Genomic DNA, 19,931 nt, shown 5'->3' on the forward strand with positions numbered 1-19,931 from the left:
ATGGACTCCACTAATCATACTTTGTAAATATTTCATTAATAACTTTCATTTTATTTCCATTAGCAACTTAATTCATAATTATCAAAATATTACAAATTTTATAAATCTTTGCCAAATATCAAGATTTCTAACTCAATTCCCCATTATCAAACACCACCCACAACCTGTCTACAGAGCCTCTAAATACAACTAAAGAGTAATATGGAAATGTCGGCAACAAGGCTTCAGCTATATCTCAAAATACAAAGTACATGATAAACAATTGATACAGGACCCCGAAATGAAGTGGGGCTCACCATGTCAGCTGAAAGGAAGATGCGTCACTAGCTGCGACCACCACTGCCTGCTATGGAACCACCTACTCCATTTAAAGACGTAGCGCCCCCGGCAAAAGGGACGTTAGTGCCATCGAATAGCACTAGTATGTATAACTAAACACCATCTCATTAGAAAGAACAACCATACAAGAACAAAGAAATCATAAGAATTCAACAAAAGCTTTAAACAATTACCGCATCATCAAATAAAAGGAATCACATAGCTTTCACATAATTTTCATAGCTTTAGTTTGGGGCATTTAATACTGTTCATCATTATTCACAATACCACCGCTTTCTTGAGCGGAGTCCGATCACGACTCGATCAGCTAGGTTGCCTCATTTGAGACATGTACCTCAATCACAATCTCATTCTCACTTTCCGGAATTCAATATCATCACAATACCACCATGTTTGCGACATGACATCCGATCACAGCCCGATCGGCTAGGCCGCCTTACCAAGGCGTTGTTCCTTTCTCATTAATCATCTCATTTCAATCTTTATTTCACATATATCAATTCATAGGAACTTAGGGCCACAATTATCACATTATACTTGGCATTAGGCCACATTTCATAACTCACATTCCACATCACTTTCACTTTCAACATCAAACTTGCAATTTAAGATAATGGGCACATACAAGAGCAATTCAAGTTGTAAGCATAGAGAGGAATTCTCATGATTCGGCATAATAATCACAATTTAAACTTGACTTGAAATCTAGGCAATTTAGCACATAGTTCACATTCTTCATATATCCCCAATTTACCAAGAATAGCACATTGAACACATTGAGACACACCTTTTACATATATTCTTGCAACACCAAATCCTTTGAAATAATAAATACTACATAAATCAAATTCCGGACTTACAACATATGCGGGGACACCATGGAAGCTCAATTTCTAAGAAGAGGGTTTTTTAGCCATACATAACTTGTCTACGCTTTCCTTAAGTTTCTACAATCCACCAACACCTTTAGCAATAACAATCTAAAAGGAGAGAGCGAAATCAATTAATAATTTAGAAGGATTTCCCATGGTATAACTCTTTTAGGAATTTCATCAAATACCTAATCATGTAAAATAGACTATAAGGTTCTACAATGGAAATTCCTTCTTCCCTCATCCAATTTCATCAAGAACTACCCAAAATAGTTTATTAATCCCACATACTATAGCTTAGTGTCACATGCATGGCCTATTTCTAACCCCATAATATATTTTTGAACTCATAATCTCATATATGAAATATTAGAAGTAAGACTTACCCGGAAGATAGTGAGCTAGAGATTAGCATGCTTGATTCTTGAGGGTTTGTGCAAGATTGATGATTAGGAGGCTAGGTTCCCTTTTTCTCTCTCTAAAATGCTCTCACCTCTCTCTAAATTTAGTGTAAAATGGTCCTAAATGAAGCCCCAAAGCTTATTTATCAAAGTGGGTTCGGATATGAAAATTTCCAAAAATGACTCTCGAAGTCAAATATGTGGTGAAATTATGCTATAGCATAATCGAAATGTGGGCAACATTCTTGCAGCATAATCATTATACGATAGCATAATCGATTATGCTACAGCATAATCAACATGCGACAGCATAACATTTTGCCCGACACTGCTTCATTATGCGACGCATATGCAGTCTGCATAATCGTTTTGCGATCGCAAAATTTGTCGCAAATCCAACCTTTGGTAATTTGATCATAACTTTGTGTAGGAATGTCCAAATGGCGAACGGTTTGAAGCGTTAGAAACTAGACTCGAAGGCCTTTCATTTGATAGGTTTTTCACCACATAATATGCTCGTCCAAAGTGTGGACTTGTGCGAACTCATTTGGAATTTTAGCCTAGTATGAAATTTTCCAATTTGACTTAGACTTAGGCCTCCCATTAAACCCCACATTACACATTATAAGACTTATACACTTATTTACCAAATCCAATTGATGACCATCATGTTAATATCACATAAAATATTATAATTAGCCCACCTGACACCACGAAATCCTAAATTACTTGGCGAAATTTTCGGGGCCTTACAGGAAGCATGGGTAAAACACCCACGGGATCTCGCCTACAAGGATACTGTACCTAATAGCTGGAAAAGAAGAGATATGTGCGGTATGGATAATTAAAGACCACGAGGAAGGAAGGTTGATTAATAGCCGCGAATATGGAAAGAAATCGACATAATCCCTGATTATGCACGATTAGCTGCTATTACCATAATCGATACAAAGTACTCATATAATGGGTAATCAATGTAATAAATATTAGTAAAGTGCAAGAATTAAGTAGGGGAAAACAGTTATAGATTGTACTCTTAATATAAACTCCCTTACCATTCCTTGTACACTCATGAAGAAATTCATGAAATTATATTATCAATCACTTACAACTTGTTTGGATTATTGTTACATGTCGTTTCATAATGTATCGTATTGTATCATACCATATTATATTATATTGTTTGATGAATACAATAGTTGTATAAATTGTATCGTTTGACGTTATTTCATGATGTCACGTACTAACAATATGAAGAATAAAATTGCAACATTACTTAGAAAAAATAGGATACACAATAAAGATTTTATATAAAAAAGTAAGATAAATAATGAAGGGCAAGATGAGAGAAAAAAGCAAGAAAATGACGCAAGCGTACCAAATTCGTCGTTTCATAAAGTGACACTTTTTGTCGTTACGTAACATTCCTCATTAACTTTGAACTTTGAACCATAAATTAATGGACGCATTTGATATTGATACCAATCTTTTACTTTCAAGTAATAGACTTCCCTTGAAGTTAAATTCACATTTTCTTCCCACTGTGTCAATCTAATGAAAACATGTCTGTCTCTTAAATAACCAACGTTACATTCAACCTTTCACGTTGAGAAGGAATTATTTTTCGTAGCTCTTGTAATTTAGGTCAACCGTATGAAAACTTGCCAACCACTTCATATTAAAGGCCTTCTATAATGTTCATACGATATACTTCAGCTTCTGTCCACTTGATGATAGGTTCTCCATGCAAAAATTGAACTGGCTTAACAGGAATAGGCGCGACTTAAGAACTAGGGTTTACGTGCATGACCGTATTTAATGAACTAGGTTTCAAAAGATTCAAGTAATCTAGGGGTTTAGTAGTGTTTGTGTCAGGATTGTTGGATGGTGTATTTGGCTGGGGAAGGTAGACTATCCATGGAGGATGGCTGGCCGCCGACCAAGTTGGCCATAAGGGGCTATCTTCAGAGATCGCCTCTCAATCGCCAAAATCACCAAAGGAGAGCTCTCTAGGGTTCAACCACTCAATGATTATCAAAGTCAACTCAAGAACCTCAAAGTCACTAACTAGAGCTATTTTCTTCCAAAAATCTTGTTTCAAACCATAAACATGTAGTTAAGTGTGTTGGTGCTAAATGAAGCATGAATAACTCTTTTTAGAGAATGACTTGATTAAGGCTTTTATTCATTACTACTACTATTATTATTACCTAAACACAAAATGGACTCATTCCCTTAAGGAAGTTGACACACCAACTATATCTGGGAAGAGTCACTCGGTTAACACAAAAGACTGGCATTAAGAATACCAAAGGCTTATTATCCATACTACTTAAGAAGAACATAAAAACTACTAACATAAAAAGAAACTACTAATATAAACAAATTCAGAGTAAATGAATAAAGAAGCTAATAAAAGTAACAACTACTAAAGATAGATAAAATAAAAATAAAACAAAATCATCCAATTATTACATTCTAATGTATCCAAATGTATCAAATAAGCTCCACCCCATCCCCCGAATAAAAATAAGCATTGTCCCTAATGCTTAACAAATCAGAGCAAAAGTAGAGACGCGAAGAAACTCCCTAAAGGTCCTTTGTCATCACTGTGTCCCCAACAACATCAGTCCTAGTTGGCTTAGCCAACTGAATATCATTGAGTCTAGGAGTGGATGGAGAAGTGAATAAAGTACGCACTGCGTCAGTAGTATCAGTTGCAAGGCTATCACGACCCAAACCAATGGGTCGTGATGGGCACCCCGTGCCTTACTCAACCGAGTACCAACATAACATATCTTTCATATTATCATAGGTAAATGAACCAGAAAGTCTTTCATAAGATAACTAGAATAAAGCATGAGGGAATACTCGACATAAGATGACCCAACATGATATACCGGCTTATACATATGACGTACGGGCCTATAAGGCCAACATGATACTTTATATACTCAAAATATAAGTTGACAAGGTCATACAAGTATCCATATATATGACATCTATCTACAAGCCTCTAAGAGTAGATAAATACCATAAAGGTCGGGATAGGGCCCCGCCATACCAATCAATACATGTCCAAATCATACTAACTAAATAAGAAACTCCGGAGCAAATGGAGCACACCAACACCTTCCGCTGAGCTGATAGCCTACTTGGAGGACTCTCAAACTGTCTATCGAGACCTATGGGCATACAACACAGCGTTCCCAGGCAAAAACGATGTCGAAACAAATAAAGCACCGAGTATGTAAGGCAGGAAAAGTCGTATACAATATACATGAAGGAAACATGGAGTAAAGGACTCAACCTGTAAGTCTGAGTAGCTCTGTGAATCATGAAATATTTATAATATCATACATATGTGTATAAATGTCATACCATGCATGGGTATATGCGTACATAACATCATCAAGCCTCTGAGGGCATCCCATCATATCATCTAGGCCAATGTGGGCAAACTCATCATCGTATACCAGCTGATAAATTGGTGGTGCATATATAACTCCATAACCTTTCCTCACACACGATATACATACACACACACACACATACACACACACATATATATATATATCATGGGTCAATGTGCATGTATAACTGAATGCAATGCATAAGAAGTGGGTTAATAAGATTTTTTGGTATGTCATAAGATCGTTACACCTTTGATTAATATCATGAAATAAACTTTATTAACTTACATATTTTCTGAGGCCCATGAACAGACGATAGAATAATAGGACATATGGGGAATCAAGAACATAGAAACTCCTAGTACTTTTAATAATAGAGTCATTTATGAAAGTTGCGTGTTTGCTCGTTTTGTGTGTATTATATGGATCATGCTAAAAGGAAAGAAGGGATAGCTTTAACATACCTGAACCGATTCTCTTGACAATCCCTCTAACATATGATAATCGTGACAAACCACGTAATGGCGAGATCGAAATAGAAAAAAATTCCTATGATATTCTTGAGAAAGATTGCAGCGTACTTCCTTAGAATCGCAAATCTCACATTGCTATAGTATTATGATGTTTCATATGAATTCATTTTTGAGACTACATCCGTTACTTAGCAACATACACCTCCCTGTTAATTATATAGGAAGGTCTCTTAAAATTATGGGTTGTGGGCCCCACTATTGTTATGACTTAGCCAATAATTTTCTTAAATATGCCACCTAGTCTCATGAACCAAGAGCCATTGCTTAGTCTTAGCAATTAAACCCCGTGTTGCCACGTTGTGGGTAATGTTTCCTCCAAACTTATCCACCAATTTCCAATTACATTGTTAATCTCCCAGCAAAAATCAATAATTAACCAATTATCCATATAAATAAGAATTATCTCAAATTACTTAAAATAATAATCACTTTTAACATACTTTATATACCTTACTATCATGGTCATGTGGTACCTTGTATGGCACTAGTCCGCCGTATTTTATCTCAAAATGTCAAATTTTGACGAAACTCATTTTCTTCAACTCGTTTACCCTCTGACCTTCATGGCTTAACTTATCACTTACTATAAATAGCATAATATTTATAACCTCAAAATAATCTTGTCCTTGAAATGATGTCAATTATCTTATGACAAATCCAACGTACAATACTACGGGGTGTAACATCGACATAATATTGTGAGGTGTAACAAAGGCATAGCTCCTCAGATTGGCTAGCAGGAGAATCCTGTGTAGATGGATCTAGGTCGGGCTAGGATGGGTCAATCAACATGTCAAATGGCAAATCTCTGGCTGAAGCTAGCCGAGGTCACCTCAGTCCAAAGCTTATCCACTAACTTCTTACTGGCCTAAGACTTCCTCATCTTCTTTACCTACTTGGTCAACCCCTCGATCATAACACAATGTTGTACTAATGTGTCCATAATCACCTTCTGGCTTTCCAAGATTTTGCTTGGCTTCTCATCAATGTCAGCGGGATCCTGGGGTGCATATGTAGATGACTGCCATGCAACAACATTGGAGATCTCAGACAACTTTAAAGTGGCTGCCTGCATTCAGTTGTTGAGAATCACCAATGTCTAGGAGACTTGCAGAGCAAAAAGTATGCTTGTAGGCATGGGCACCGGCCTCAAAGCTGAAGTAGGAACTACCACCAGAGCTATAGAAGGAACTGTAGAGGGAGTTGAAGATAGTGGCTCGGGCATAGCAGCTGTCGTGCTGGTAGAAGGCTCAGTTGATGTGGATGAATATCAGATGGACCAGAAACTACCACTACCGGCTCATTGGTATGGCCAGGAGTAGAAGGCTGAGCACTCCTCTTTGGGTTCCTCGGATCCTGCAGCTTGTACCACTCAAATGACCCTCTTGGCTTAACCTTGGTGTCAAATGGCCTGGGCTCTACCTTAGTATTTGTCATAAACTTAGTAATGGTGCTAGGGTAAGGGTAAGAAGTGTTACTCTACTGTGCCACCAGAGAAATGTTAGCCGACATCTGGGCACCTATATTGATTGAGTACCCAGCCATGATAGATGCCACCAAAACAACTCGAGGAATAGGTAGATTGTTCTCATTCTGGCACAGATCAAGCATGCTACAAACAAAGGTTTGCTGCACCTTGGCCTCAAACTCAATGTGCTCCGGAGAATAGGTACCCTAGCAGCAATCCAAGGAGGGCAGGTCCCGGTGCTAAAATCTCTGCAAGCCATGACTTGGCCTCTTTTTCCAGAGCCAACTTCTCTAAGTACTCTCGGCTCCATATCCTCAAATACCAAGTATGCGTTCAGAGTGTGTTGATCAAATTTCACATTTAAGTTGTGCACTTTGGTGACCTTTGTTCCTTTGAGAATATGCACAGTGTTTGCATAAGACACTCGGACAAGGTTCTTCTTGACATCCACTAGCTTCTCCATAAATAGCATCCACACTTTTCTCTTGGTAAACGGCAGGATTGTACTTGTCAAGATCTTTCAATAAGAATTGTCACTCATGAGTCAAAGACCTGATCAACCACTATATCCAGAAATTTGAGAATGCCCGGCGCCTCACAAATCTATCCTCCCAAACCCCCTTCTTCTTTGTTCTTGCTGCACTTGCCTGTGTACCTGTTCCCTTCTCCTATCATTAGGGGACTCAGAATCAGACCCCATAGCAGCTGCCTCAGACTCCTGGCTGGAACTTTTCAAACCTTGAGAAGTGCTGTGAGATGTAGAAGGCACATCCAGAGGCTCATATCGCCCCTCTGGCCTAGATTTCTCCCTAGTGAGCTCCTCTAGAATAGACATAGAGTTTCCCTCGGAGGCTTCCCTAGACGAGGCATATGAGCTAGATTCGGAGAGGTCTCTAACTCTCACTTGGTATGCTGTTGCTTTCTTAGATATGGTTTTCTGCACACTTGGGGGCAAGACACCTCTGCCTCGACCCCTTAAAGCTTCTCCTCTTCCTTTTGTAAATTCACCTTGTCCTATGATTACCATTTTCTGTATTAACACAAAGAAAATTGTCAGTTGAAAATCATGATTCAACACAGTTAAGACTCATGTAGGTGAGTGAAAGCAACATAAAAGTAGTGGGGTTACAATTGACCAAACATACTGCAGAAATGGGTGAAGTGCAGCCCGCGGAGTGGAAGTGCGGATCACACAATTTCAAGTGTAACCGCACTTTTACACAGATTTGCAAGGGCCTCAGATGCCTCTTCTCTGATAGACAGTGTGGAGGTCATGTGTGGCCACAAAATTCATCTGCAATCCGCACAATTTAAAGTACGGGCCGCACTTTAGAGACTTAGAGGGCAAGCCTCTAATAGACAATGCGGACCAAAGTGCAACCTCTTTAGAAATTCTGCGGTCCGCACAATTAAAGTATGGTCGCAGAAATACCACCCAACAACTAATTGCCTTACTTAGTAATCTGTAGACCACACAAATCCAAGTGCGGCCGCACAATTCAAGAATAAACGAGCAGGTCTACGTTTTACCTAGGTTTTGAAAAAACTTATTCAAATATACTTGGAAACATGGTACACACATTGAAATCAGTTAACCCACCCCATTCAACCAGGTTTAACAATTACCCATTACAAAATTACCCCACATGGATACAAATAGAATATAATAACAGATTGCCTAAAAAGATGCTAAAAAGGAAAAAAATAAATTCAAAAATTAAAATGAAACAAAATCAACATGAAAGGAAGCATACCAGATGATATAAATGTGCAAAGATCCTGTGAGTGCAAATGGGTGTTTGTGTTTGAAAATGCTAGATTCTCAGGTAGACTCTAAGAGTAAAAGTACTTTCTTAAAAGTGTGAAAAGTGTAAAATGAGGTCTAAACTTCTATTTATGCTCAGAGGATTTGAGTGGGTAAAGAGTCGAGTGTGGCTGCACAATTTCAAGTGTTGTCCACACTCTTCTATCTGGCCTTTAGTGGTCTTCTACTCATATGCAGTCTGCACAATTTCAAGTACAGCAGCACAATTCTCCCTGAGGTCGCACATTTACCCCGCACTAATTGGGAAAAAGTGGGAAAATGTTTAGAGACCCTGTCATTTGAAATCTAAATTAGCTCCAGGATGTGCATTCCGTAGATGAAATATGCGGCTGCTCAAGGTCTTCTACGGTGGCAATATTTTTTTGCGGCCTCACAAAGGAAAAGTGTGGTCCGCATTTTTGCTTCAATTACAAACCTTGTCTCCTATTCTTCCATCTAACACTCAAACCTGCAGCATCAAGTTAAAAACAACAAAGAACATATAACTACAAAAGAAAAAGGAAAAGAACTTGGGTTGCCTCCCAAGAAGCACATTATTTAATGTAATGGCACGATGCAATGTCATAGCATCCTCAAGTGAAGTAAATAACCACCACCACATGGCTCTCTCCAACTTTTTGCAGGTAGTGCTTCACCCGATGACCATTGACTCGGAATATTTCATTGTTCTTGTTCTTCAAGTCCAATGCGCCGAAGGGCGTCACACGAGCAATTTCAAACGGACCACTCCACTTGGACTTAAGCTTCCCGGGAAACATCCTCAACCGTGAGTTAAACAACAATACAAGATCACTGGCCTTGAACTCTTTGTTCCAAATTTACTTGTCATGAAGATATTTCATCTTTCTTTGTACAAGGACGAACACTCATACGCATGGTACCAAAACTCATCCAATTCACTCAAGTGTGCAACCTGCAAGTTAGCGGCTACATCCCAATCAATATTCAATTTCTTCAAGGCCCACATTGCCTTATGCTCTAATTTCACCGGAATATTACAAGCTTTCCAGAACACTAATCAGTATGGAGACATTTTGATATGTGTTTTGTAAGCCATCCTATAAGCCCATAATACATCATCAAGCTTCTTGGACCAATCTGTCCGATTTGCATTCACCGTTTTAGACATGATATTCTTTATCTCCCAATTGGAGACTTCCACTTGACCACTAGCTTGTGGATGATAGGGAGTCGTGACTTTGTGAGTAACACCATACTTTCTAAGTAGAGTGTCGAAAGCCTTGTTGCAAAAATATGACCCACATCGCTTATTATTGCACGTGGAGTACCAAACCTTGTAAAAATATTCTTGTTCAAGAAAGACACTATACTTCTAGCCTCATTACTGGGTAAGGCGACGGCCTCAACCCATTTAGACACGTAATCCACTGCGACCAAAATGTAAGTGTTTCCACAAAAACTCATAAAAGGGCCCACAAAGTGAATTCCCCAAACATAATAAATATCAATCTCCGAGATAGTTGTGAGAGGCATCTCATTTTTCTTTGAAATTCCACCGTTCTGTTGACATTCATCATATCTTTTCACTAAGTCATTTGCATCATTGCAAAGAGTAGGAAAATAGAAACCATAGCTTAGAACTTTGGCTTTCGTTCTTACTCCACCATGATGACCACCATATGGCGAAGAATGACAAGCTCCAAGAATATCACCTTGATCTTCTTTCGGTGCACACCTTATAATCACCCCATCCGTACAAATCCGGAAAAGGTATGGCTCATCCCAATAGTAGTCTTGACAATCTCTTTTGAGCTTCTTTTTTTTTTTTGGTTTAAAGAGAACTCATCCGAAATGATACTACTCACAAGAAAATTACCCAAGTATACAAACAACGGTACCACTTTCATTGATAGTGCCAAAAGTTTCTCATCGCGGAACGAGTCATTGATTTCAAGGGCATCATGTGTCCTTCCCTCCTCCTCTAAATGAGACAAGTGGTCTGCCACTTGGTTTCACTACCTTTCTTATCTTGAATGTCAATATCAAATTCTTGCAACAAGAGCACTCATCTCATTAGCCGATCTTTAGATTCTTTTTTTGCTTATAAGATAGCGAAGCACCATATGATCCAAGTGGACAATAACTTTGGCACCCATCAAGTATGGGCAGAACTTCTCAATTGCAAACACAATAGCAAAGAGATCTTTATTCGTAATGGTATACTTGACTTGGGAACTATTCATGGTATTACTAGCATAGTACACTGGATGAAAAACCTTGTTGATATGTTGCCCCCAAAACAGCCCCAACCGCTACATCACTTGCATCACACATGAGCTCAAATGGCAAACTCCATTTTGGAGTGGTAATGATAGGAGTAGTTGTCAACGTGAGCTTCAATTGTTCGAAAGATCTCATACAATCATAATTGAAATGAGAAGGAGCTTACACAATAGGTTCACCACTTTAGAGAAATTTTTGATAAAGCACCAGTAGAAACCCGCATAACCTAAGAAACTCTACTCACCCTTCATCGAAGTTGGGGGTGGAAGCTTAGAAATTACCTTAATCTTTGCCTTGTCAACTTCAGTTCCATTCTTTTAGATCTTATGGCCAAGGATAATGCCTTCCTCAACCATGAAATGACATTTCTCCCAATTGATCACTAAGTTAGTCTCTTCACATCTAGCCAACACTTTGTCCAAATTTGCAAGACAATCATCAAAATAATCCCCACCTACTGAAAATTCATCCATGAATACTTCAAGGTAGTCCTCCACCATGTCTGTGAAAATAGCCATCATACACTATTAAAACATCGCCAGTGCATTGCACATACCAAAAGGCATCCTCTTGAAAGCAAAAGTACCATAAGGACATGTAAAGGTTGTTTTCTCTTGATCTTCAGGAGCAATAAGAATTTGATTGTAGTCCAAGTACCCATCAAGAAAATATTAGAAAGCACGATCGGCCAATCTATCGAGCATTTGGTCCATAAAAGGAAGTGGAAAGTTGTCCTTCCTTGTGACTTTGTTGAGCTTACGATAATCCATACAAACTCTCCAACCGGCCACCGTTCTTGTAGGAATCAACTCATTATTCTCATTAATAACAACCGATATTCCCCCTTCTTTGGGACACATTGAAGCGGAGAGGTCCATGAACTATCGGAGATGGGGTAGACAACCCCGACATCCAATCACTTGATAATCTCTTTCTTGACCACTCCTTGCATAGCCTCATTGAGTTTTCTTTGATGTTCAATGAACATTTTTGCACCGTACTCCAACTTGATCTTATTCATGTAAAATGCGGGGCTGATACCCTAAATATCTGCCAAAGTCCACCCAATAGCCTTCTTCCTCTTTTGTAATACCGCCAATGTGGAATCAACCTGCACCTTGGTCAAACAAGAGAGAAAAATAATTGGTAAAGTGAACAAGGGCCAAGAAATTCATACCGAAGATGTGGCGGAAATGGTTTCAACTCCAAAGTAGGTGGCTCTTCAATATAAGGCTTTGTAGGATAAGTCTTCCTATTCTCAAGATCCAAAGACAATTTCCGGGGTGCATTGTTGTAAGACCCCATTCCTGCAAAGAGTTCACAGATTCCATAAAATCATCCATCTTATCATCATCAAAGTTGAGAAAAATGGCTTCTAACATATCACCAACATTGATTGTAGCACTTGTATCATCAACAATAACATTGGTCTCCAAATCCACAAAAGAACACACCTCATTGCTATTTGGTTGCTGCATAAATTTGCACACATGGAATACCACCTTTTCATCACCAAACTGGAAAGATGAGTTATCCAGCTTCCACATCACACAAAGCCTTACCCATAGCAAGGAAATGTCTCCCGAGAAAAATAGGCACTTCATAATAAAGTTTACAATCTATAATAACAAAGTCTGCCGAAAAATGAACTTATCAACCCGGACCAAAACATCCTCAATCACTATCAATGGCCTCTTCATGGTACGATAGGCCATTTACAACCTTATAGATATGGGTGTTGGTTTTCCAATTTCCAAAGTGTTAAACACTGAGTAGGCATCAAATTGATACTCGCCCCAAGATCACAAAGAGCTTTAGCAAAATCGGCACTCCCAATAGTACAAGCAATCGTGAAAGCACCAGGATCCTCCAACTTATGAGTCATGGAATGAACAATTACACTCACTTGATGAGTGACTTTGATAGTTTCAAAGTTCATCGACCTCTTCTTGGTCACAAGATCTTTCATAAACCTGGCATAACTGGGCATTTGCTCCAAAGCTTCTACCAATGACACATTAATAGAGAGACTTTTCATCATTTGAATGAACTTTTTGAAATGATTCTCACCATTTTGCTTGGAAAGTATTTGAGGGTATAGAGGTGGAGGCATAGGCAATGGTGCCTTAGCCTTTTGCACTACCGGCTCTAGTATATCAATGATGTGCTCCCTAGAAGGGTTCACCTCCTCTTGGGTCCCCTCCATAGTATTATCAATGTCAATCCGATCCTTATTACTTGTTTGAACGTCATTGTTTTGAATTTCCTCTTATTGTATCACTTGGTCATCATCCACAAGTCGCCTTTAATTTGAGGTGTGTGCATTTTTGCCTCTTCTACGTCTTGTGATAAATGCTAATGCCCCGTGTTATTACCACCCTTGAGGTTTACCACCATATCACTTTGTAGTGCATCCTTAGGATGAGTATTAAGAGTTCAAAATTATGGATTGATTTGGTATGTGAGGCAAGTTAGGCATCCGAATCGACATTCTTCTCCATCATTTTCTTGAACATGTTCTCAATACGGCCCATCTCATTGTTTGAAGAACTTGAACCATGGGAAGGATAAGGAGGTGGATTGCTAGGTTGTTGGTGCATTGGGGGCCTTTGATAACCTCTATTTGCTTGATTGTTATTATTTCCCCAATCACCTTGATCGTTACCTCCCCAATTTCCTTGATAGTTTCCACTCCAATTTCCTTGGTTGTTGTTGTTGTACCAATTCCCTTAATTGTTAGAACTCCAATGCCTTGGTTATTTTGTGGTTGTCGCACCCCTTTTTCTCGTGAAATCGGGCTTCGACATGTGACAACTCTTTTAAGGAGGTATTAAAAGAGGAGAGTCACAACCTAACAATATTTAAGGTGCGTTAGCGAACCTATTTGCAGATAACTCTATTTGACTAGTCAACTTCACCAAAGATTGGGTAAGGGCTTAAATTACCTCAAAGAGAAAGTATTAGGTATTCTTCGAGGTCCACGACTATGGGTCCCGAACAAACTTAAATTATATGGATTAGTCTATATAATCAAATAAACAAAAAAAGATCACAAAATTTGAGAATTTCATTATAAAAAGATTTTGAACAAAGAGGTACAACTATTTTTGATTCTAGTAGGAAAATAAAGAAAATGGGAGGGGGGAGGTCCTAAGTTTTTTAGCCTAAAGGATCACCCCGTGCAACATAAATAATATTTCGTAACTCCCATGTGATGGGGTGTTACTCATATTATCAAAGACTAGGCGACAAGCAAAACATGTAGGACTTCACATAAAGATAGCTAAGGGACCAAGTTATCCTCCACATATAAACAAACAAATTCGCGCAGGCAATTTAAGCAGTACATAGTTTCAGAATTGAGACTTAGAGTCCTATATGCATGGATTCTAGGAGATTTTGAATTCCAACATCGTATATGCGGTGCTGCTGCTCTAAATTGACTTATTTACAGATTATAGGTATTAAAAAACCTAAAGACATGATTTCTAAGTTGTTTGCACAATGGGCAATGAAAGTTATTAAAAACTTGGAATTATCAGCGTTTGATTCTATAGGCATGCTTTTTAGGTGAATAATAGTATCCTATAGGCAAGATTTCTAATGGTTGGTACTTGAATTCGCTTTTATTGTACTTATTCTTATGGACATGCTATCCAGGTGGCAGTATGAAAAAATAATAGAAGTAACCGATTAATTAATTAATTAAGACCCTATAGTCATGGTACCTAGAGGAATATTAACAAACATATGTATTATTACAACCATATAGGCATGCTATCTAATAATCAGACAGAAGTAGACATGAGAGCAGGTAAAATACTTAGTCAAACAATCATGCTTTTGAATAATGTACAGGTATTAGGCAAGTTAAGTGAAATGTGTAATTTCCTATAGACATGGTTTCTATTTTGACAAAGCATACATTATACATTCTATAGGAATGCTTTCTAGTGAATAACTAAGGTGATTTGAAACTAGTCATGCAGAGTGCTCATTTCCTATAGACATGCTGTCTATTAACACGCAACAATAGACATAACATCTGAATTCGTGATTAATAGTAAACAATTAGTGTGCATGTGATTCTCCTAATATCATGATTTCTACAGTGTTCATGTGATCGAACAATACATATAGCAAACACATTGTCAAGTCCTATAGGCATGTTTTCTACCCACGACATGTAGATATAGAATTCTACCCATTCCCTTTTCACTAACACCCCAATTGTTTATACAAAGGTTATTACAAGCCCAATATTGAGTAAAAAATACAAATGTTACATAATAATGAGAATAAGCCTACAACATGCCTAAATAAAAATACCCAGCGTTGCCTGGGCCTTCAATAACTTTTACATAGCATACCCAGGACTTCAATAATGAGCCACTTTCAATACAACTCAGGGATCCATAGATGAGTCCAGAACCAAATTACCCAAACAAAGCACCAAGTGTTGCACCATTTAAATCAGCCAATTCAGGTACACAACACATAATAGGGGAAGTAGAGTGAATAGGAACAATTTGAGATTGAGGGAGAGACTAAGGACCAAGCCCTAGTATGTCATAGTTCACAAGGGTCTTAATTGGACCCCGAGTAGTGCTCACACTAGGGAGGCCAACAATAGAACCTAGGTAGCCTTGGCTTTCAGCCGGCTAAGAATGAGGAGTTCAGAATAGCATAAGTTGCACATGATGAGAGTGGACAGAAGTTAGGGGATACGTTTATATCCTAAAGTAGACATAGCCAAACTGAGCATACAGCGTAACTAATCAAATAGGCCAGTAGGTTCAGCAAGATAGCAAAGTAACACATAGATAGCCTCACATTGAATGAAATTGGGGAAGAAACAGGCTTGCAAGGTATACATAAATTATCATTCATGACACTAAACTAAGCGAGGCTAAGAGGTTAAGATTAAGCTAAGCATGCATCCTAAGGTCATGCTAATTAGAATTTAGGCATGATGGGGACACACATTGTAATAAACACTAGGAGAAACAGGGTATCAAGTGAAAAATGTCTAGACTAGAAACATAGTAGCATAGAAGCAAGATCATAGTTGATAGAAAATGGTTTTAACATGTTTACCTTGAAAATGGTAATTACAATTAGATTTAATTTTGTGATTCTAAAAATACGTGATTTGTTTTAATGCTAGTTGTTAGGCAATAGATGCTAAGTGTGAGCTAGGAAAGTAGAGTAAGAGTAAGAGTAAGAGTAAGTATTGTTATTCAAACCGAACAGCGGCAAATCGGGGAAGAAACAGGCTTGCAAGGTATACATAGATTATCATTCATGACACTAAACTAAGCGAGGCCTAAGAGGTTCAGATTAAGCTAAGCATGCATCCTAGGGTCATGCTACTTAGTATTTAGGCATGATGGGGACACACATTGTAATAAACACTAGGAGAAATAGGGTATCAAGTGAACAATGTCTAGACTGGAAACATAGTAGCATAGAAGCAAGATCATAGTTGATAGAAAATGGTTTTAACATGTTTATCTTGAAAATGCTAATTACAATTAGATTTAATTTTGTAATTCTAAAAATACGTGATTTGTTTTAATGCTAGTTGTTAGGCAATAGATGCTAAGTGTGAGCTAGGAAAGTAAAGCAAGAGTAAGAGTAAGAGTTCTTATTAAAACCGAACGGTGGCAAATCGGGGAAGAAACAGGCTTGCAAGGTATACATAGATTATCATTCATGACACTAAACTAAACGAGGCCTAAGAGGTTCAGATTAAGTTAAGCATGTATCCTAGGGTCATGCTAATTAGTATTTAGACATGATGGGGACACACATTGTAATAAACACTAGGAGAAACAGGGTATCAAGTGAACAATGTCTAGACTGGAAACATAGTAGCATAGAAGCAAGATCATAGTTGATAGAAAATGGTTTTAACATGTTTACCTTGAAAATGGTAATTACAATTAGATTTAATTTTGTAATTCTAAAAATATGTGATTTGTTTTAATGCTAGTTTTTAGGCAATAGATGCTAAGTGTGAGCTAGGAAAGTAAAGTAAGAGTAAGTGTTGTTATTCAAACCGAACGGAGGCAAATCGGGGACTCGGACTAGCCTAAGCTAGGCCTTAAGGTTGAGCTAATGAGCTCGATTGGAGATGATCGATGGAGTACTAACAGTTTCAAGGGCCTCAATAAGTGCTATTTATGATCAATAATGAATAATAAATGAGGAACAATCAATGAAACACAATAAATGTAAGAAGTAAATCAAAGGAAAAGCGATGGAGAATGTTTAAGTTAGATAGCAGAGAATGTTCTTGTTCTTGTATTGAATATCATATCCCCTTACAAAATGACAAGCGTCCCCTTTATATAGGAGGGGGAATCCCAACATAGTAATCCCTTTGTTTCTCGATTGGTTAATATAATATTCCTTGAAATTCTTTGTCATCCCTCAGACCAAGTCTGGATTGATCTAGTACAAAATCAGGTTGACGAGACCTATGAGTTTGAGTTGAGTGAGAGCAGGGTCTCAATTTTCTTTGCAATAAAGCTTAGCCTTTTTAGGCCTCGCTAGTCCTCGAGTAAGAGTTTACTTGATCATCTAAAAACAAAAATAGCCCTTAGGCCTTTACAAATAGTCCCCGAGTGAGAGTTTGCTTGAACTTCAGGTGGCCTCCAGTTGAGCGAAAATTTGCTTTGAACTTAAGATGAAGATAGCCCTAAGGCGTTATAGATAGTCCCTGATCGAGGATGAACTCGAACTCGGGTGGCCTTTGGGCTTAATAGTCGAGCGGGCATTTGTTCCAACTCAAAATAAAGATAGCCCTGAGGCTTTATGAATAGTCCCTGAGTGAGAACTAGCTCAAAATCAGGTAGCTCTAGGGCTTAGTAATCGAGCGAGCATTTTCTCGAACTCGAAATAAAGATGGCCTCGAGGCTTTATGAATAGTCCCCAAGCAAGAACTGGCTCGAACTCGAGTAACCCGTGGGCTAAATAATCGATTGAGAGTTCGCTCGAACTTCGGATGAAGATAGCCTTGAGTCTTTATAAATAGTCCCCGAGTGAGAACTGGCTCGAACTCAGGTAGATCGTGGGCTAAATAATCGAGTGATTGACTATTTGCTCTATAGCCGAACAATCACCGCTTGCTCTTTATATGTATTTGCTTTCTTCTTATTTGAGGACTTTGCTATTTTGATCAACTATTCTTCTTGTAGAGCTTTTCCTTCTTGCGTCAGTTCTTTCACCATTTTAATTCAAGGCTTTTCGCCTAAGTTTTCATTTCTCTTTTCTTTTTTCACCATAGTTATGGCTGCCATCCCAAATCCGTTCACCAAGAAGAGGAGAGTTCTACCTCTGCTTCTCGCTTGGTCGGTGGTACACCGCTAGCATCCGGTGAGCTAACCTCGATGTGCCTTGTCTTGAGGAGGGACTTCACATTAGAGAGACCTCCCAATGTTCAGGGCCATTGGGGGCATGCATCGAGGTTCATCTCGTCAATAAGAGAGGAACACCTTGAGGCAGTTAGAAGAGATGGCGAGTGGGGAGAAAAGGCGGTAATGCAGGTACCTTCCCCCAAAGAGAGCATCATGGATCATGTAGAGGGTTTTTTGAACGTATACACGTATCCCTTTACATTGGGTCCTCTCGATGGAGTCGTGCTCGAATTTTGTAGAAGATATTGGGTTACCCTGGCACAAGTTCACCCCTCATTCTGGAGGATAGTATTGATGATAAGGTTCTTTATAGATAAGATTGGCTCGAGTTCACCCTCAGCCATCTTATTAGATTGTACCGGCCCTTGCATTACCAAGGTCTAATCACTCTACGATATCAATCCACCTGGCCTTTTATTGTCAGTAATGAAGAAGATGGGGACTGAGGGTGGATGAGTCGATTTGTCCGAGTGCGGACTGTTGAGATTATCCCCGCAGAGTTCCTATCGTTTCCTGAGAAATTGAATTTCACACGTAAGTGGTACACTTGTGTTTTTATCATTTTTGTTCATGGTGGAGGCAGACTCCGTAAAGATGTTCTTTTTTTCTTTTCTACAGCAATCCCGTAGCTGCCATACGAGGTCCTCGACCTGGCGGATTGGACTCAAAAACTGGAAGCTTGCTCGACTTACGATGAGCGTAAGTGGCGAGATCTATCCAAGGGTAGATGGGAGGCGAAATACCACGGTACATGCTATGTGGTTTATTTTCTTTGAAAGGTACTTTCTTTTATGTGTATTAACCCCGCCACCACAGGTCATTGGAGAATTTTCTGAGATGAGACCGTGCCCCCTCAGAGAGGAGGAAGGATCATCGGCTTCAGGGCCGAGGAATGATAACAAACGGAAGGAATCCTCGAAGGACGAGGGTACTCATAGCGAGGCAAGTCCTGCTCGGAGGCTCAAAGAAGATGTATTAGTTGAGCCTGCAACACCTGAGACTTCTAGCCGTGGGGGAGTGGTTCCTCCTTTGCCGCCGTCTTCTTTTGTCGTCGAAGGTACTTTGAGGGATAGAGATTTTCTACTGCTGTCTTCTTCTCCCATCGAAGGTACTTCGAGGGATACAGGTTTTGTGCAGTCATCTTATTCTCTTGTCGAAGGTACTTCGAGGTATGTTCGAGGCCAAGAGCTTCCTAAAACAAGAGGGGTCTCGGGCTATCATATCCCCACCGAGAACGGTACAACTAGGGCCGATGAGACCAGGCCAATAGATGGACGCTCAACTTTTGAGGAGGCTCAGCGGCTCTGTTATGTGGCGAGTTTTGGTTTGACTTTGTTGGTTTTTTAGTTTTGCATTCTCATTCTCTCACTGATCTTCTTTTTTATAGGCCTTTGACAAGCTCAAGTCCGAGTTGC

Source organism: Nicotiana tabacum, chromosome 8 (assembly GCF_000715075.1).
Source record: "Nicotiana tabacum cultivar K326 chromosome 8, ASM71507v2, whole genome shotgun sequence".
Lineage (NCBI taxonomy): Eukaryota > Viridiplantae > Streptophyta > Magnoliopsida > Solanales > Solanaceae > Nicotiana > Nicotiana tabacum.